The sequence below is a fragment of the Macaca nemestrina genome, chromosome 4 (assembly GCF_043159975.1).
Source record: "Macaca nemestrina isolate mMacNem1 chromosome 4, mMacNem.hap1, whole genome shotgun sequence".
NCBI lineage: Eukaryota > Metazoa > Chordata > Mammalia > Primates > Cercopithecidae > Macaca > Macaca nemestrina.
Genome location: NC_092128.1, coordinates 52,814,158 through 52,835,861, shown reverse-complemented (window position 1 = coordinate 52,835,861; position 21,704 = coordinate 52,814,158).

Below are 21,704 nucleotides of genomic sequence, written 5' to 3'. Positions count from 1 at the left end.
GTTTTTTTGTATGTTTTAGTAGAGACGGGGTTTCACCGTGTTAGCCAGGATGGTCTCGATCTCCTGACCTCGTGGATCCGCCCATCTCGGCCTCCCAAAGTGCTGGGATTACAGGCTTGAGCCACCGCGCCCGGCCCACACTCCTGCTTCTTGCCCTGAGGCGTCCCTGATACTTCATGTAGGCTCTTGTTGCATCCACTGGACACTCATATCTTGTACAACTTAGAAATGGAGAGGAGTCGTGCCCATGTGGGCTCCTTTAATCAGTGGAGGATGGGCCAATATATAAATGTTTCCCTCTGTCATCTGAGGCCCATTTCACATGGCTCCTTCCAAGGCCAGTAGCCCCTCTGTCTATAGCGGTGGCCAACTCCACGGCACATCTTTGCATTGCCTCCTCCCTTTTCCCTGTTCCACTTCCCATCTCTCACGCCTACTCCTTAGGATCTCTTCCCAAGTAATCTATTTGCATACATGCCTTAACACCTCAGACTCTACTTTCAGGTAACCCAGATTGAAATATTTGCCAAATATCCCAGGGTTTAAGTGGAAGACTGGCATTCACTTTAAGGTTTTTCTGACTCCAAATTCCACGTGCTTTTCTCTTTATCCTCCTTGCATTGAGAGAATTAATAGTCTGTGTGCACAGCTTAGATATATAAACAACTACAAAACAGAAGTATCAAGTCAAAACTAGAAGCTATAACTTTGGAGCACAGAGAATGTATTGATTCAGTTGAGGTGGGTGTGTGGGCTGGTCAGAAAATGTTCCACAGAGTAGGTAACCACGAGGCCTCTCCGAATCATAGTCTCTATAGTCAGCGCCATCTGTTATTTCCTCTCAGAGTCATTTTCTTCTTAGCACTTATGACAATGTGTAAGTAAACATTTATGTATATTTGTTTATTTTCTGTCTCTCCTGCGAGGGCCAGGAGCGTTTCTGTTTTGTTCACAGACATGTGAACACAATATCCACGGCACCTAGTGCAGCACTAAGGACATAAGTGGCAATCAATAAATCAACAAGTCAAAAAATGAATCACAATTAACAAATAAGAAAACTTGTTCCTGAATGAATAAATGAATAAATGAACGAACGGCTTTAGAAACAGCATAAACAAAGTCATGAAAGAATATGAAAATATGGCAACCTTCAGAGAATGCCAGTGGTTGGTTATTTTGGTTTTCTTTTGGTTATTTGTTTAGAAGGGTGAGGAGACAGGGAGTGGCTGTAGAAAATACATCTTACAGTAATATTGAGGTCGTAGAAGTAACCTAGCCACATTCTTTGTATTGGGAGATAAGATGGCTTCTGTGTGGTAACTGGTTATATAACGTGAGTTCTCAAGTGTCTGCCGTTGCCTGTATGAAGCGTGCTTTCTTCTCCACTAGGGAGTTGGGATGGGTGTTGGCAAGGCCTGACCTTGTTTACAGTGTGGGATCTTGAATTCCTGGTTTGTCTTGATGTGATCTAAGCTTGGATTATGAACTGTTTTTGTCACCTGTTGCGTCTTGTGAGGTTGAACATTGGCAGATCCTGTCCTGAGTCTCACACTGGCCATACTTCTAATTCTGCCAACATCCAAGTATCAGTTTCGGAGCCTTACTGCCGTCACTTTCTGCCTTGCCTTTCTCATCCGAACTCTTAGGCATTTAACATCACCCTTCAGAGCCTTCATAACAATACAAGCCAGTGTGGGATGCTTTTTTATTCATTTGATCATGCATATATTAATGGTGTATTATGGACCAGGTGCTATGCCAGGCACAAATCTCTCTTGGTTGACTCGTGATTCTAGGAACTCTGCACTGTTCACCTGCTTTGCTCATTGGGCTGATGATTGATCAATTCGTCATTGCATTCTCTCAGCCCTGGTTTGCTGAAGTGGGCTTATTAAGCCTCAATTCCATTCCTGTGGACTACATGTGCTTAAGGACCCTGATACAAATCTATTAGACAATGGAAGAACTATTTCCCTGATGTCCTGCTTTTAGCACAACTTAAAAAAAATCAAGATATGGCTGCTCTCCTCCAAGCTTCTGACAGTTTCTCTTTGCATTTGCAAAAACCCAGTTATAAGTGCATAGCCACCTGTTCCTTCTTGGCTCCCTGAGAAATAAGTTTATATACTTGGTGTACTGACATTTCAGGAACCAACAAAACTCACCTTTAACACTTTATTTTTAGTGTCTCTGCGTTTATATTTAGAAGGAAGGAACTGCCATGTCTGCAGAAGCATCATGCCTGCAATGTTTACTGGATCATGGGGGCGGGGCGGGGGGGCCATGAGGCAGGAAAATGAGCCGTGTGTGTAACTCTTTATTTATTTCCTGGAACTGGTGACACTGCACAGGTGCATGTACCACAAGATACAAGGACAGAGTGAGAGTCAGGGTTGGCCTTCAGTTGTTTAGAACTGGCCATCCACCAAGGCCTCCTAGTTGGCACATGTCTGCTCCTTGACTTAAGGGCTCCTAAGAGAAACAGCAAGTAGAAAATCGCAAGGACTGAGATGTTCACTGAAAACTGAATTACTCCCACCCTAAAACCTGACACATTTTCGAATTTCTACAAAACATGTAGATAAATATTTTGTGTCTACAGGCACTTAACATTTTTTAAAATAAGCAATATATGCATGTAGTATAAAATGCAAAGGGAAGCCAGGCATGGCGGCTCACACCTGTAATCCCAGCACTTCGGGAGACTGAGGTGGGTGGATCACCTGAGGTCAGGAGTGCGAGACCAGCCTGACCAACATGATTAAACCCCATCTCTACTAAAAATACAAACTTAGCTGGGTGTGGTGGCACATGCCTGTAATCCCAGCCACTTGGGAGGTTGAGGCAGGAGAATCGCTTGAACCCAGGAGGTGGAGGTTGCAGTGAGCCGAGATTGCAACATTGCACTCCAGCCTGGGTGACAGAGTGAGACTCTGAAAAAATTTTAAAAAATGCAAATGGAATAATTTGTAGCATATAGCATAGGCAAAGGGCTAACATTTTGATTACAGTTTGAGTAAATCTTATCCAAAATACTTGAGACCAGAAGTGTTTCATATTTTGGATTTTTGAATATTTGCATATACATAATGAGATATCTTGGGAATGGAACCCAAGTCTAAATACAAAATTTATTTATGCTTTATATGCTGTTTCTATGCATAGCCTGAAAGTAATTTTATATGATATTTTTAGTAACTTTTTGCACCCATCAACAAAGTGAGGTGTGGAATTTTCTACTTGTGGGGTCATGTTGGTACTCAAAAGGTTTTCAAAGTTTGGGGCATTTCAGATTTTGGATTTTCAGATTAGGGGTGTTCAACTTGTATTTAAAAACTCTTTAACAAGAGCTAAAAGTGGATCTACCAGTCGATTCAGCAATTCCACTACTGGGTATCTACCCAAAGGAAAAGAGGTCATTATATGAAAAAAACACCTGCACATTAATGTTAATAGCAGCACAATTTACAATTGCAAAGATGTGGGACCAACCTAAGTGCCCATCAACTAATGAGCGGATAAAGCAAATGTGGTATATACATATACCATGGAATACTAGTCAGCCATAAAAAGAAATGAAATAATGTTTTTTTCAGCAGCTTGGATGGAGCTGGAGGCCATTATTCTAAGTGAAGTAACACAGAAGTGGAAAACCAAAAACTATGTTCTCATGTATTAGTGGGAGTTAAGCTATGAGTATGCAAAGGCATACAGAGTGATATAATGGACTTTAGAGATTCAGAAGTGGGAGGGTGGATAGGGGACTAGGGATAATAAACTACATATTAGGTGCAATGTACACTACTTGGGTGTCAGGTGCATGGAAATCTCAGAATTCACTGCTATATAATGCATTCATGTAACAAAAACCACTTGTATCCCAACAGCTATTGAAATAAAAATTTTAAAAACAACTCTTTAACATTGAAGGACAAAGGAGAAAAAGTTGATTTAAAAAATAGGCAAAAGATATAAACAATTCAACAGATATAAATATATCTTTAAACATTACAAGATATTCAAACTCTGTCATTATTAGATAAATGCAATTTATAATATCACTTTTAAAAATGCTACCTTTGAATGTTACCATTTCGTAACTATTAAATTTGTGAAAATTTAAAAAGCATGAACAAGAGCTTTTGGTGAGACTGTGGGGAAACAGATACTTTCATGCATTGGGATGGCAAATTGGTAGAGCCCATATGAAGGAGAAGATGGCAAGCTCGAACAAAACTACATATGCACTTACCTTTGACCCAGAAATCTCACTTCTAGGAATCTATGCTGAAGATACATTTCTAAGAGAGGAAAAACACATTTGCACAAGTTTATTCATCTCAGCATTATTTTAAATTATAAAATATTGAAAACAACCTAGATGCTCATACATAGGAGATTAGTGGAATACACAAAGAAAGATTCACACAAGGGAGTACCCTGCAGCTGTATAAGTAAATACAGGAGATCTCAATGATCTCATATGGAGAGAGTTCCAGAATACATTGCTAAATGGAAAAGACTGGTTATACTAGTGTGCTACTGTTTATGTAAGAAAGCAGAAGAAATAAGAGCATATATATGTATTTGCCCAGGTATGCAAAAATCAATACAGGAAGAATAAGTTTGAAACTAAGATTAGTCACCTACAGAGGGTAGATGAGAACAAAGTGGATAATAACAAGGAATGGCAATACAGTGTAAGAGATAAAGGGGTTCCACATCTGCGTAAGCTTTTCTGTCAAGTTCTGACTTTCAGAATCATAACAATGTTTCACACACTAAAAATAAAAAAATGAATTAACAATACAAATCAAAATGAAAATACAATAAAAATATTGTAGGGGAAATCCTAAATTAAATACATCAACAAATAAACCTAATTGAATCACAAATGAATAAAATAACCACAATAAAGAGGTGGGAAAGAAAAGAACTAACTTAAGTAACTCTGGAAAATGGTATTTGGCTGTATTTTAAAAAGCTAAATTACAAAAGAACTGTACACAAACATTATATATTCTAGTTTGTAAGTTTGCTTTTCACAGAACTCTGGATTAGCAATTCTGAAGCTATTTTGAGTATTTTAAGATTGAGCAAATAAATAAAATAGTATGAATAACAAAAACCAATTTTCTCACTGTTACAGAATATAATAAGATTAGGGGAAATAAGAGAATAAACTATTGTGAGATTAGAAGTAGAGATATCAATTTGAACTTGGGATCAATATGAACTCAAATCTGTGTGTGTGTGTGTGTGTGTGTGTGTGTGTGTGTGTGTGTGTGTGTGTGTGTGTTTGTATGCATCTATATTCTTAGCTTTATCTATGTTCTAAGGACTAGGAGTAATGACACACCAGTACCAACTAGCACATTCAGTAACCATATATTGGTTTCTCAACATCATTTTCCTGTAAAAAGAAATAATGATCCTTGGAGAAATAGTTAATTCCAGGTCTGAGTAGGGCAGATGAGCCTGGAATACCTTGTAGTGCCAGAAAACAAGGTAAGGAAGTACTCAAAATATGATAAGAACATGCCAAAAGGACACATTGGCCAAACTCAAGGGGCTTCCAATGGTCAAATATGAGATAATTTGGGTAACAAAATAAATGTCAGTAGTAAGAGATTGTAACAAACAGAATAAAATAAATATCCCTGAATCCATATTGATATAAATAATTGAATAAGTAATTAAATTGGGGAGGAAAATCTGTTTCTCACAATTGAATTCTTTTTTTCTTTTTTTTGAGCCAGAATCTCGCTCTGTCATCCAGGCTGCAGTGCAGGCTGGAGTGCAGTCCAGTGGCACAATCTTGGCTCATTACAACTTCCGCCTCCTGGGCTCAAGTAATTCTCCTGCCTCAGCCTCCTGAGTAGCTGGCACTACAGGCAAGTGCCCATCAACTAATGAGTGGATAAAGCAAATGTGGATACTATGCCCAGCTAATTTTTGTATTTTTGGTACAGATGGAGTTTCATCATGTTGGCCAGGCTGGTCTTGAAATCCTGACCTCAAGTGATCCACCCGCCTTGGCCTCCCAAAGTGCTGGGGTTACAGGCATGAGCCACCATGCCCGGCACTCACAGCTGAATTCTAATTTATAAGTGCAGAAGGAAAGATGAAAATAGAAATTACTAGTTGACAAACACCACAGTATTAATTGTAGGCAAGAATCATCAATATATCCTAAAATGACTGGGGTTAATATTCTGAGAAAAAAAATATTTGCATAGCCTCAAAGTATATCCCCACGAAAGAGAGAAAGTAATAACTTCATAGGGGAGAAACCCCACCTTAACCATGATCAAAGATAAGATCACGAATCACAAGACATATTGATATCACATACCTCCTGATATGATGCTCTGAGAAGACACAATGCTGCTTTTGTGGTATTCTTGCCAAATACATATAACCTGAATTTCATCAGAAGAAAAATCAGACAAACCCAAATCGAATACATTCTATACAATAACTAAATAGTGTTCATCAAGGTTATGAAAGACAAAGAAAAGCTGAGGAATTATCCTAGATGGGAGGATACTAAGGTGATATGAAAACCTGATTCTGGAACAGAAAAGGACATTAGTAGTTCAAGTGGAGAAATCTGAAGAAGGTCTGTAAATAGTTAATACTATTAAGGTTAATTCCCTATAATGTGGTTATAAAAGGTGTTAACATTTGAAAAGGAAGCTAAGAATTCTTTGAGCCTGGTGCAGTGGCGTGTGCCTGTAGTGCCAGCTACTTGAGAGACTGAGGAGGGAGGCCTGCTTGAGCTGAGGAGTTCAAGTCCAGCCTGGGCAACATAGCAAGACCCCATCTCTAAAATTAAAAAAAAATTCTGTGACATTTTTTGCAACTTTTTTGTAAGTTTGAAAATGTTTCAAACTGCAAAGTTGAAAAGTTAAAAAATGTATTCCTTTTTAAAGGAAAAAAAGGGTTTACAAAGTTCCCACCAACATATTCTCCAGGAATTGAGTTTTCTTCCCAACAAATAGCTACCCTTAACAGTGTCTCATACATTCTTTCAAAGGTTTTCTATATTAATATATGTATGTTCATCATATGTGTTTATACATGTATATATTAGAGATCCTCCCAAAGAAGTATGTCTCATTTTTAATGGCTATATTATATAGATTCTCTATATTACATACACTAATTTAATTAGCAATACTTATGACATTTCTAATATTTTGGTATTATAATAATATTGCAATGAATGCTTCATTTCCTATATGAACTAGTACTTGCAGTTGTAGCGCAAACTTCGAGAAGTGGAATTTCTGATTCAAAGTGTATAAAAATTTTAATTTTTGTTGACATGGCCAGTTGGTCTCCATGGGTGATGTACCAATTTATATTCCCACTGCCAGTGTAGGAGAGTGCTTTTCTTCGTGCTGTTATTAACACAGTGCATAAAATGATCTCTGCCAATATGATGGGTGCAAAACAGTTTTTATATGCATTTCTCTTATTGTGAATCAAGTTAAGGCTTATTTCATATATGTCAATTCCATTTGTGTCTGCTTTTCTGTGAACTGTGTATTCTTATACTTTGATTATTGAAGGGGGGTGATTATTGATCTTCCTTTGCATTATTTCCTAATTTAACGACAAACTGGAAAAAAATCCATTTATTGTATTCATTTAGTAGATAAATAAATAAAGGCTCAAGAGGGAAACAAAATTTCCCAAAGTTAGAATGTTATTTGTAGAGGAGCTGAGAATCTCAGTTTGCCTTACTTCAACTTGCGGTCTTTCCACAGCTTTGTTGCCCAGATTAAAGTGAAGGAAGGAAGGAGGAAGCCTTTTTTCAAATGTTATTTGAAGATTGGCAAGTTCGTTATTGTTACCGGTGGACCTTTTCTCCAGGTGTTAAATTATCTCCCTTCTTCCTGCTAGAATGTTCTCTGGACTTTCACCTGCTGACTGATTCCAGCTTCACTATTTGCATTTTCCTGTTAAAATGTTACCAGTTTTATATCTGGGACTCCAATTCCATTTACTTTATATAAACAAAAGATGAGTACTATACACATTTGGAAGAAAGACTTAAAAGTTTTCAAATGGTGTCTGGAAATCTGGTAGAAATTATTGAAAGCATTAGAGAATATGGCCAAGTTGGTTTTCAAGTTTTTGATTAATGTTTTCCAAGGTGTGGTCAGCAAATATCCAAGCATCAGAATCTTTGAGGGTCTTGTAAAAAGGGCATTATGGAATTCTTTTCTCTCAGTATAAAGTACCTGCAATTTCCAAAAGGTCTTTAAGTGATTCTTATATATAAAGTATATGAACCACCACACCTGCAACCCAAAGTGTGGCCCCTCAGACCAGCAGCAATGGCACCACCTGAGTGCTTGTTACAAATGCAGAATCTCGGGTCACTTCCTAGGCATAGCAATCAGAATCTGCATTTTAACACAGCTCTCAGGGGAGAGAGAATTGTACATTCTTTATGTGTACATTAAATTTTGAGGAGCCGGTCTAGAGTGAATTGGTAAAGAAGAGGAAGCACGGACTTTTTTATTGGAGTAAAATGGACATAAAGTAAACTGTATGTATTTAAACTGTGCAATTGGATAACTGTTGCATATGATTTTGTCCATGAAAACATCCTCACAATCAAGAGAGTGAACATATCCATCATCCCCCAAAGTTTATATCTTTATAGTTGCTCCCTCCTGCCACTCCTCTAAACCTCTTGATTCCCAGGCAATCACTGATCAGCTTTCCATCATTATCATTTACATTTCCTAAAATTTTACATAAATGAACCCACACAGTATGTACTCTTTTTTTTTCAGTATTTGTTCTTTTGTATCTGGTTTCTTTTACTCAGTGTAAAAATTTTCAGATTTATCCACATTGTTGCACATATTAATAGTTCATTTCTTTTTATTGCTAATTAGTATTTGTTTGGAAAAATCAAATTTGTTTATCCTTTCACCTGTAGATAGACATTTTGGGTTGTTTTTGGTTTGGGCTAATACAAATAAAGGCTCTATAAGCACTTGCTTGTGAGTCTTTTTATGGACATATGATTTCATTTCCTTCAGGTAAATAGCTAGGAATGGAATGGATGGGTCATATGATAGGTGTATGTTTAACTTAAGTGCCAACTTACCTAAGTAACTTTGGAAATAAATGGAGTCTGTAAGACTAAAAAGAATTGCACATAAGCACTGTATTCTGCTTGATAAAGTTATTTCCATGGGTTAATTTACAATTTGGATACTGCCATGCATGTACACTGGAACTGGACAATTAAGCAAATGGATGGTGGATGGTAGGAGCCAAGTTTTTCCACTGTTGAGAAATTTGAGAGTGGAAATTTAGAGATAAGCAAGGGAGGAGGCTAAAATTATCTTTGTGGTAATTGGAGTTGGAAATAGTAGTATAATTCATATTAAACTTAACATAGATACAGATGGTTACATATGAAAATATTGATATGTATATATACCTGAGTTAGCATATACTCAGGAACAATTTGAGCAACAAAATAGTGGATTATAACCCAAAGAATAAATATCCATGAGTCCCCATTTATATAGACTATTAAATAAATAAATAAATGGGAGAGAAGAGAAAAATCTCCTGTGCAAAAGAATTTCAAATAACTTATGCAAATATTCCACCCTCAAGGAGGTGGCTCATAACTCTCCACTCTAAATATGGGCTGCACAGAGTGACTTCGTTCCAGAGACTATAGTATGGGAAAGGTGAGAAAGGAGTAACTTTACAGTGGAGAAACCTGACAAACTACCTCAGTCAGATGAACAGGGCCAATGTCAACCATGATAAGTCATGTCAACAGTATGTATTCTGGATACAGTGTGATAGGAACGACACTTCACCTCTGCGAGATTCCTCTCCAAAACCCCTATCCCTACTATAATCATGAGAAAAATATCAGACAAAGCCCAACTTAGGGACATTCTACAAAATACACGATCAGTACTTCTCAAAGCCTTCAGGGTCATCAAAAACAAAGAAAGTCTGAGAAACTGTCATAGGCAAGAGGAGCCACAGGAGACATGATGACCAAATGTAATGTGGTGTCCTAGATGAGATCCTGGAACAGAAAAAGGATGTTAGTAAAAACTAAGGAAATCTGAATAAAGTATGGACTTCAGTTAATATTTATATTGCTTCATTCATTGTAATAAATGCACCATACCAATGTAGATGTTAATAGTGGGGAAAATGGGTATGGGGTATATGAGAAATCACTGTACTAACTTTCTGTGCTATAGATCTAAAACTATTCTAAAAAATAAAGTTTATTTTATAAAAGAAATAGAGGGGAAACAGATTTAAAAAGGCATAAGAGATAGCAATTGAATTGAAATGTGTAGACCTTGTTTGGATCCTGATTCAAGCAAACTGTTTTTAAACACATTTATGCAAACAAAACACAAAAAAATAAAATCATTTATAAAAGAATTGGAAATTTGAATACTAATATTTAATGATATCAAGAAATTTATTATGACTTTCTGAGGTAGAATTATAGTTACTTTTAAAATAGAATATTTATATTTTTGAGATAAATACTGAAATATTTGCAGAAGAAATGGTATATCTGGAATTTGCTTCAAAATGACTAAGGCAAGGGGTTAGTGAGGGTATGGTTGAAACAAGGTTAGTCATAAATTGATAGTTTTTGAATATGGGTGATGGTTACAGGGGTCAACCAAACTATTCTGTCTAGTTTTGTAAAAGTTTTAAAAAGTTCATTGCAAAAAAAAAAAAAAAAATTGAGAAAGAGAGAAATTTGAGCAACTGCAATTCCAAGAGAAACATGTAACACCTTCTGAGGATATCAATCTCCTAGCTCCCTCCTTGATCCATCTAATATAAGGTTTTTCTGATTTCAAACGCTACTCACCAAGATCACAGTTGCATAGCCACATCCTCAATGCCCAGGGCTGCCTCCAATTTCCACATTTTGTATAAGAGAGACTCAAGAAGTGGCTTGCCAGAGGAAATAGGGCAGCCTTTGCCAGCATTCTAAGAAAGATCTGGAAATCTGCATATGCATTATGGGGCTAACAGGAGCAGATACTTGATTAATTAAAGCTCATCCTAGAGTTTTCAATGCCAACATGGCCTTGCAGCTCCATAGAATCTAGTTCACAGGAAGTGCCTTTGTCAAAGGTGACATAAATCCATCTCCAGGCCCTACTGCCAGCAACATATAGAGGTATACTTTTACTGGTAAAGAAAGACGGAGAGACAATGAGAAGGAGAGAGAAAATGAGAGGGAAGGAAAAAAGAAAGAATGAGAGGGAGAGAATACTTTTCCTATTTTCTCCTTGCAGATCAAAGTCAAATGAGTATGAACAAACTAATCATTAGCAAATGGACACCTCCAACAAGTTCGAAGGATTGTGAAATTTAATTAAGGGCTTAAGTGCAGTGCTCATGTAGTTGCTGACATCATGAAAGTACTAAAAGAAGGCTTTCCCAAATTCTTTTTAAATGTATTGAGATGTAATTTAGATACAGTACAACTCATTTTTTTCATGTACAGCTGTTTTTTAAAGTTTTAATTTCTGGGGGTACATGGTAGGTGTATATATCTATGGAGTACATGAGATATTTTGATACAGATATGCAATGCATAGTAATCACACCAGGGTGAATGGGGAATACATCACCTCAAGCATTTATTCTTTTTTTTTACAAAACAATCCAATTATTTTTAAATGTACAATTAATTATTGTCTATAGTCTTTCTGTTGTGCTGTCAAATACTAATTCTTATTCATTCTTTCTAACTATCCTTTTGTATTAACCATCCTCACTTCCATCCCACTTCCCTACTCCCCTTCCTAGACTCTGGTAACCAACCTTCCCTTCCCATTAACCATCCTCACTTCCTCCCATTTCCCTATTCCCCTTCCCAGCCCCTGGTAACCATCCTTCTACCATCTATCTCCAGTTCAATTGTTTTAACTTTTAGCTCCCACAAATAAGTGAGAACATGAGACATTTGTCTTTCTGTGCCTGGCTTATTTCACTTAACACAATGACCTCCAGTTCCACCCATTTTGTTGCAAATGACAGGATCTCATTATTTTTTATGGCTGAATAGTACTCCATTGTGCATATATATCACATTTTATTTATCCATTTATCTGTTGATAGACACTTAAATCTGTGTGTATAGTTCTGAATTCAGACACATACATCCAGTTGTGTAACCATCACCACAATTAAGATACAGAATGGCTCTATCTTCCCCTAAAATTTCCTTGTGCCTTTTTGTAGTTAACCCCTTCCCCACCCACTAGCCCCTGGTAACCTCTGACCTATTTGTTTTCTTCCTTTTCTAAAATGTCACAAAGCAAGTAGCCTTTTGAGTCTGGCTCTGTTCACTTAACCATAATATATTTGGGATTCAATTATGTTGTTACTTGTATCAGTAGTTCATTCCTTTTTATTACAGAATAGTATTTCATAGTTTATCCATTTACCATTTGAGATTTAGATTGTTTTCAGTTTGTGATAATTATGAATAAACTAAATCTGATGGATATATAGTTAGACATATAGATGCCCAATTGTTCCAGTACAATTTGTTGAAAATACTTTGTTCTCCATTGAATTACTTTGCCACATTTCTCAAAAATTAATTGAAAATATATGTAAGGGCCTATTTCTGGACCTTCTATTCTGCTCCATTGAACTATTTGTCTATTGTTAAGCAAACGCCTCACTGTCTTCATTACTGTAGCTTCATAGTTAAGTCTTGAAATCAGGTTTTGTGAGCCCTCCAACTTTGCACTTCTTTTTCAAAATTGCTTGTCTATTTTAGAACTATTGGCTTTCTGTATAAATTTTATAATCAGTCTATCAGTACGCACATAAAAAAAACCTGCTTGGATTTTTATTAGAATTGCATTGTATCTATAAATCAATTCTGGAACAATTAACATTTTTAACAGCATTTTAGCAGTTCTCTATTCCATGAACACAGGTTATCTCTCCATTTATTTAGTTCTTTTTCCTCTCAGCAAGGTTTTATAGTTTTTACGTGTATAAGACTTGCATATAGTTTACTAAATTTATTGCTAAACTCTTTGTTTTTCTTGCTCTTGTAAATGGTTGTGATTTTTAATTCAATTTCCAATTGTTCATTGCTTGTATAGAAATATGCATTTAATTGGCCGGGGGCGATGGCTCATGCCTGTAATCCCAGCACTTTGGGAGGCCTAGGCAGGCAGATCACGAGGTCAGAAGATAGAGACCATCCTAGCTAACATGGTAAAACCCCATCTCTGCTGAAAATACAAAAACAAAATTAGCCGGGCATGGTGGCGGGCGCCTGCAGTCCCAGCTACTCAGGAGGTTGAGGCGGGAGAATGGCGTGAACCTAGGACGCGGAGCTTGCAGTGAGCCGAGATTGAGCCACTGCTATCCAGCCTGTGCGACAGAGCGATACTCCGTCTCAAAGAAAAAAAAGAAATATGCAATCAATTTTTGCATATTACCCTTTTATCTTGAGAGCTTAATAAACATTAGTTCTAGTCACTGGGTAGATTGTTTAGATTTTCTACATAGATGATCATGTCATCCACAAACAAATAAAAAGACAAGCAACAGACTGGAAGAAAATATTTACAAATCACTACTGAACACCTATTAGAATGATTAAAATTTAAAAAGCTGACCATACCAAGTGTTGGTAGGGATGTGGAATGCTGGAATGCTCAGACATTGCTGTAGGGAATGTAAAATGCTACAGTCACTTTGGAAAACAGTTTGGCAATTTCTTTAAAAGTGAAACACATACTTAGATATGATCAAGTCATTTCACTCAGAGATATTGACTCAAGGAAAGTGAAACCATATATCCATGTAAAGACTATATGTGAATGTTCATAGCAGCTTTATATGTAGTAGTCATAAATTGAGACAACTCTAATGTTCGTCACCAGGTAAATGAATTACTGTGGTACATCCATATAATGGAATATTATTGAGCAATAAAAGAGAATGAACTGTTGATATATGCTGCAAAGTGGATGAATCTCAAAATAATTAAGCTGAGCAAAATAAGCCAGACAAGAAATACAAAATACTTAATGATTTCTGTAAATAAAATTCTAGAAAATGCAAACTAATCTGTAGTGACAGAAAGTAGATCAGTACCTGCTGGAGAGGGGGTAGAGCATGTGCGCAGAGGTGGGAGGAAGGCATTACCAAGGGGCATGAGAAATCTTTTTGGAGTGACAGATATCTTCATTGTCTTGATTTGGTGATGCATTCACAAAACTTATGAAATTACATACTTTACATATGTTCACTTCATTTTATTTAATAGCTCAATAAGGCTATTAAAAGGAACAAAAAAATGAAAACAAAAACATCTCAATACAACTTTTTATTAAAAATCCATTTTTTCATGATTCTTCATATGACTTTTCAGTGCCTGACTTGTGTTGAGTAAATGCTGTAACCCTACCTGGATTACAATAAATTATCTTACTACCTAATTTTCACTGAAGAGAATGTACCCTCTTTTTCTGTCTCATGCACCACCATTCTACTTTAGTTTGAGACTAAAGTGAAGGAAAGGACAACGGGGGATGTTTAGAGGCTGTTTCTAGAATCAGTCCATAAAATGCAGAACATGTAGTATATGGTGATACACAGTTTTTTTCATCCAGAGTATAAAGTTCTTCTGTTGGGTCCAGTACAATAAACATTCAATGAGAACCTTCTACTTGCTCAGGCCATGAGTTTGGTCCTCAAGATGCACTGATGAAGAGACAGGTTTCTGCCTTTATTTCTATACTCTCAACAGTAGAAGCATATGGGCAAAAAGATCATGCCATTATCACATGGGCAGTGCTATGATAAAGTCAGCAGAGGAGCACACTTAAGCACATAGGGCAGGGGATGAGGCTTCCTAAAGGGCAGAATGCCAGGGCTGAATCTTACAGGATAAGTAGGGATTGGTCACATGGGGTGGGATGGGTCTGTCTGAAAAAGAGGGGAAGAGTGAACATCTGATGCAAAGATATTGAGGCATATACAAGACAGGGTGGGCGGGATTGCAACCTTAAACACTCTAACCTGATCCAAGTGTCAATAGCAAGGCAGGATGTGATAGTGTCAGAGGCGTGTGAACCAGAGAAACTCCATCTTGAATAGAGCTGGGTAAAATAAGGCTGAGACCTACTGGGCTGTATTCTCAGACTGTTAAGGCATCCTAAGTCACACGATGAGATAGAAGCTTGGCACAAGATAGAGGTCATAAAGACCTTGCTGATAAAACAGGTTGCAGTAAAGAAGCCGCTAAAACCCACCAAAACCAAGATGGCCATGAGAGTGACTTCTGGTTGTCCTCACTGTTACACTCTCACGGGCGCCATGACTGTTAACAAATGCCATGGCAACGTCAGGAAGTTCCCCTATGTGGTCTAAAAAGGGGGAAGCATGAATAATCCACTGCTTGTTTAGCATTTTAGCAGGAAATAACCATAAAAATGGACAACTAGCAGCCCTCGGGGCTGCTCTGTCTATGGAGTAGCCATTCTTTTATTCTTCTATTTTCTTTTCTTTATTTTTTTGAGACTAGTCTCGCCCTGTTGCCCAGGCTGGAGTACAGTGGTGTGATCTCGGCTCACTGCAAGCTCCGCCTTCTGGGTTCACCCCATTCTCCTGCCTCAGCCTCCTGAGTAGCTGGGACTACAGGCACCGGCCGCCAAGCCCGGCTAATTTTTTGTATTTTTAGTAGAGACAGGGTTTCACTGTGTTAGCCAGGATGGTCTCGGTCTCCTGACCTTGTGATCCACCCGCCTCAGCCTCCCAAAGTGCTGGGATTACAGGTGTGAGCCACTGCACCTGGCCTATTCGTCTATTTTCTTAATAAACTTGCTTTCACTTTACGGACTCGCCCTGAATTTTTGCAGGAGATCCAAGAGCCCTCTCTTGAGGTATGGATCGAGACCTCTTTCCTGTCACAATAGGAGGTGGCAGGACTCAAGGGTACAGAAAATGCTGGGGATAAATTATGGGGGGCATTTAAGTCATGCCAAGGAGTTAAGAGGTTTGGACTTTATAAAAGGTGAGCAAACTATTGAATAGATTTAAACCATAAAGCTACGTATCAAACTGTGTTTTAAAGAATACATTGATGGTTACGAAGAGAATAGATTTGCCTAGAAGAAAGTAGGAGGGTGACAAGAAAATGTTTGAGACGGGAAGATTATTTCGGGACATTGTTAAAATAATTCAGGACAAAAGATAAGGCATGCACTAAGAAGGATGAGGGATGGGAAGCTGGGAGTAGATTCCTGACACATTTGAGGTGGAATCAGTTGGTTTTGGTGTCTCTGCACTCGGCTGCCAGTCTCTCCTCATTACCCAAGAGGACCCCGTCCACACGTACATGATGATATCAACTCTCCAAAAATGCGCTAATTTTCGTAATTCTCTGTTGTAATTTTCTATTAAATATTTTAATATACACACTGTGTCACATATAGGTAGGTATACTATTTTTAATTCAAATCCTAGGGATAGTTGGTTATCATTTAAAGAAACCTAATCAGAAATAAAAAACTGCAAGGGAGTTAGTTAGCATTTGAGAGATTTCAATCAAGAGTCAACTCCCCAAATGAAATGGCGACCTCAGTACTCTCCAAGTGAATCTGCATTCTAATTAAAGGGAATTAGAAATACTGTTTCAGGCCAGCTGCAGTGGCTCACGCCTGTAATCCCAGCACTTTGGGAGGCCGAGGCAGGCAGATCATCTGAGGTCAGGAGTTCAAGACCAGCCTGGCCAACAAGGTGAAACCCTGCCTCTACCAAAAAAATACAAAAATTAGCCAGGTATGGGTTACTGGCTACCAGGCAGGTGACTGTAATCCCAGCTGCTCGGGATTCTGAGGCAGGAGAATTGCTTGAACCCGGGAGGCAGAGGTTGCAGTAAACTGAGATCGTGCCATTGCACTCCAGCCTGGACAACAAGAGCAAGACTCTGTCTCAAAAAAAAAAAAAAAAAAAAAAAAAAAAAAAAAAAAAAAAAGGAGGAAAAGAAAAAAGACTGTTTCATTGGTGAAACTTTAGTACTTAAGCTTTGGCTAGGATCTTGCTCTTATATGAATTCAGAATTTAAGAATTTGGTGGACACTGTAGCCTAACTCTCTTTGTGAGGGACACTCCTTGGCTAGGACTCCCTTTGGGTTTGTATTTTATCACTTAACAGACAGTTCTGTCTCCTGATTCAGGTAAAATTGAATCAGGATATTCTCCTGACACTAAAATGCTGTTACATCTATTTTGAGTGAAACTTTCATGCAATGAACTTGTCAAGTACCCAAAGATTAGAGAGCTGGAAGTGTTTGCCAGGAAAGGTGTGGCCATGGTTGTCCTGCCTGGTAAGACAGGCTTGTCTGTGAGGCCAAACTCCCCACTGCACTTTCATCATAGCCCAATAGTGAGTTTGGGGGAGAAGGGACCTAGAATTGTGATTCACCTCTAAGCAGTCTGTGTCTATAATCTGAGCCCAATCATCTTAGATCAGTTATCAACACTTCACTTCCCTCAGAAACCTTCAAACTCCCAATACCTTCCCCGCCAAATTCTGCCCGAATGGTTGGTCCCCTTGCCAGCCTTTCCTGGACAGAGCTCTGTGGCCTTTCAGTCCCCAGTCAATCCATTTCCAGCTCACACCAACTCAGCTTCTGTAGGTATCTTGAGATCTCAGAATGTTACAGTTATCAGTTTAGTTGCTTCTCATTCTCAGATTATTTCATATGTGCTAATCTGGCCTCCCCAACTAGATGACAAACTTTAGAGGATCAACATTCCCCCAGTCCCTCCTTTCCTTCCATATTTTAAATACTTACTGGTCTGGCACTACCCTTTGCACCGGGATACATAGTACTGGTGAAGAAAGCAGACACAGTTTCTGCCTAACGGAATGCCCAGTTGAGTTGGGGAAAACAGACAAGAAAATGGGCAATTACAATAGACCATTATAAGTGGCAGAAATTCATCCATGCACATATTCACTCACTCATTTGCCCATACCATAAATGTATGTTGAGTTTTCACTCTGTTAGCCATTGAGGGACACAACTACTCAAGATGGACCCAGTCCTTATGGATCGTAGTCCAGAAAAGGGGAAACACCGGATAGGAGAGCTCAAGGTGGATCAACTGTGATGTGGATGAGAAGCTTTGCAGGAGGGGTAAGGTTGATGCTGAGTAACTCTTATAGCTGCTGGGAATCTGCAGCTCCCCCTTCTCTTTATATAGCTCAGATCCACGCTTTATTACTGGAGAAAAATAAAACCAAGAAACAAACGACACAGCATTAGCAAAGATGTCATGTTGCATCCATAGTGAGAGGCACCTCTCTCTCCAGGATGGAGTACTCCCAGGAAGCAGCTTCTCATGTCAGAAATCCCCAGAGAATTGGCCACCTTGGCGAGGGGCAAGATCCAAGTTTTCCCTTGAATAGCTGGGTGTTATTTTTTTTTCCTAGAACCTTCTAAGAAGCTGCAAACTACATTGATATTTAACCCCTGAGAACCCCTTTCTCTCTGAAGAACCTATTGGACAAAACATATTTCTCAATGGGGATGAACTAACATAGAAAAATGTTACAAGACCAGTGGATTACCCCCTGCTCCCAGTCTCCTGTCACTATTGTTAAAAGAAAAACCTTAGGCGAATTAAATTTAACAGCATTTAATTGTTCAAAGAACAATTCACAATTTGGGCAATCCCCAAATCAGAATAGTTCAGAGAGGCTCTGGGGGGTGGAAGAAGATTTATGGACAGGAAAAGGAAAGTGACATACAGAAAAAAAAAAAAAAGATTCGTTACAGCTCAGCATTTGCCTTATCTGAACCTGTTTGAAGAGTTGGCTGCCTGTGATTGGCAGAAACTTAGTGACCGGCACAAGAGGAGGCCTGTTTGCACATCCAGTTACGTTACAGTTCACTATGTACAGAGAAACTTTTGGGCCAAAGTTAAAATATGTAAGGAGGCAGCTTTAGGCTAAACTTAATCTAACACTATTTTGGAGTCAAGTGGCTCCATGCTCCTGTCATGTTATAAGGTCGGGGAGGGCAGGGTGAACAAAGCCTGTATTCAGGCCCTAGCCCTGACCCAGTGGTCTGCTCAGTCTTCTACCCAGCTCCTTCTCCCTCAGTAATCTGTCTGTTCCCAGAACCGGGTAAGAAATCTGCTGTGTGAGGATGAATCGGCAAAATTTTGCCAAAGACTGAAGTGGAAGGAATCGCCCATGTCCCTTCTGTATTATGCCTGGGGAGCCGGGGACTTATCTCCCCATTTGGCCGACTCTCAAGGTCCTTGGAGCTCTTTGCCTGTGAATTGCCTTCTGGAGGGGCTGAGCATGAAGGCTCAGTCCCAAAGTACCTTGATCCAAACCATCTTTCATCTCTGTCTTAACTGCAGGCATGGCTCAGGAGAAAGGGTGGGGCAAACTCTTTAGCTAGAATAAATGAGTCGCATCACCAACTTGACTTCTACAAACCTACTCATAAAATGACGGGCATGGAAACATGTAACTACCCAACACCGAATGAACAAATAAATACCTTACTTACATTTTCCATAGAACAAAAGTGAATTTTTAGACGTGGTGACATCTATTTAGAGAGGGTGAAGTCAGCTTGAGGATACAGTACAGTGGCCTAGTTTTACAAGTCATTTCTCTCTCTGTGGCTTATCTTACATAACACAAAGACTTTGTGATTCTGCAGTTTAGTAATTCATCTTCTGTTTCTGCTTTATGTAGAATACATTTGGAAGGGCAATGAAAGCCACTGACAATCCCAGCATCTCATTGGAGACCACAATTTCAATCTTCTCTCATCAAGGTGGACTATCAAGTAGATATTTTATTTCCATCTCCTTTATTTTATTTTATTTTATTTTATTTTTCATTTCCTCCTGGTGGTGGTACTAGCAAGCCAATAAATTATACTTTTAAAAATACATAATATAAAAAATACATAACAAAAATAAAACCACCATATATTGGCATGACACTGAATACTTAATAGAGTGCTTTTAAAAACCTGTTTCTCATGTTGGGCCTTGCAGCATCCCCACTGTGGTAAGCAAGGCAAGCATTACCTCCATTTTTCAGATGATGACACCAAGGTTCAGAGATGTTACATCTCTTAGCCAAAGTCACACAAGTTGAAAGTGGCAGAGTCAGGTCTCAAATAGTTTTACTCCATGCTCCAGATATGTTTTGTTAAACTGAACAACAAAAATGGACAACTGAGTGCCTGGATTATTCACAGTGAGATCATGAGCCTGCTAAAGAGGTTAATAGTTTGTTCATTTTTAGTTTTTGATGCTTACTTCTATTAAAATTACAACGGTAAGTAACCATTTGTATTTGTCCAACCAATAACTTTCCACACCCAGTCATTGTTTCCCATGCATTCCCTTACAGTCTTGTGGGTGACTGGCCTGTGCACCAGTGAGACGCTATAGCTCCTCTCTTGATGTTTTCTAATCCTTTATTTGGAAAATAATATCCTACCAACCATTCATTCCATTCCCTGAACATTCAAGAAGATTACCTTTAATGGGAAAGACAGACATGTTGTAACTGCTCAGTGGGTTCACTTTGTCCACTGTCTAGACAGAGCCAATTTATCAAGACAGGAGAATTACAGTAGAGAAGGAGTAATTCACCCTGAGTCAACTGTGCAGGAAACTGGAGGTTTATTATGACTCAAATAAGTCTCCCCGAGCATTTGGGCATCATAATTTTTATGGATAATTTGGTGGTGAGTGGAGGTATGGGGAGACAGTGAGTAAAGAGTGCTGATTGGTTGGGTTGGAGATGAAATCATAAGGAGTGAAAGCTGTCTTGCACTGAGTCAGTTCCTGAGTAGGGGCCACAAGATCAGATAAGCCAGTTTATCAATCTGGGTGGTGCCAGCTGATCCATCAAGTGCAGGGCCTGAAAAATATCTCAAGCACTGATCTTAGGCTTTACAATGGTGATGTTATCCCCAGGAGCAAATTGGGGAAGATAATTTCTAATATTTTGGCTAATTTGTTAGTCCCACAAAGGCAGTCTAGTCCCCAGGAAAGAAGGGAATTTGTTTTGGGAAAGGGCTCTCATTGTCTTTGTTTTAAACTATAAACTAAGTTCCTCCCAAAGTTAGTTTAGCCTACACCCAGTAATAAACAAGGACAGCTTGGAGGTTGAAGCAAGAAGGAGTTGGTTAGGTCAGATCTCTTTTACTGTCTCAGTTGTAATTTTGCAACAGCAGTGTCAATCCATCCCTTTGGGTTTTATAACACCTTAATCTTAAGGTGTTGGCTAATGAAGATGGAAAAAGGGCAAAGACCACTCCAACTTCTTCCCGCTGACTAGGAGCACAGTGGGGGTAGGTGTTGACTCCAAGGTGAGGGGTAGAACTGCTTTGCAACTATCTGAGTATACTCACGCAGGCCTGGCTGGGATTTCCAGGCCTGTATTACAAAGACATTAGTATTGTCATCTATAGTTTTAGTGCTGCATTAAAGTGAACAGTGTACTATAAGGTAAGTAGTGAATAATAGGATAACAAGTGCAATTCCCAGTTTTAAAGGTAAAAATTTGAAAGTATTAGTCTGGGAAATTATAGCCCACCAAGAATTTAGGATTTAGTCCAAACTGCAGAATAAAACTC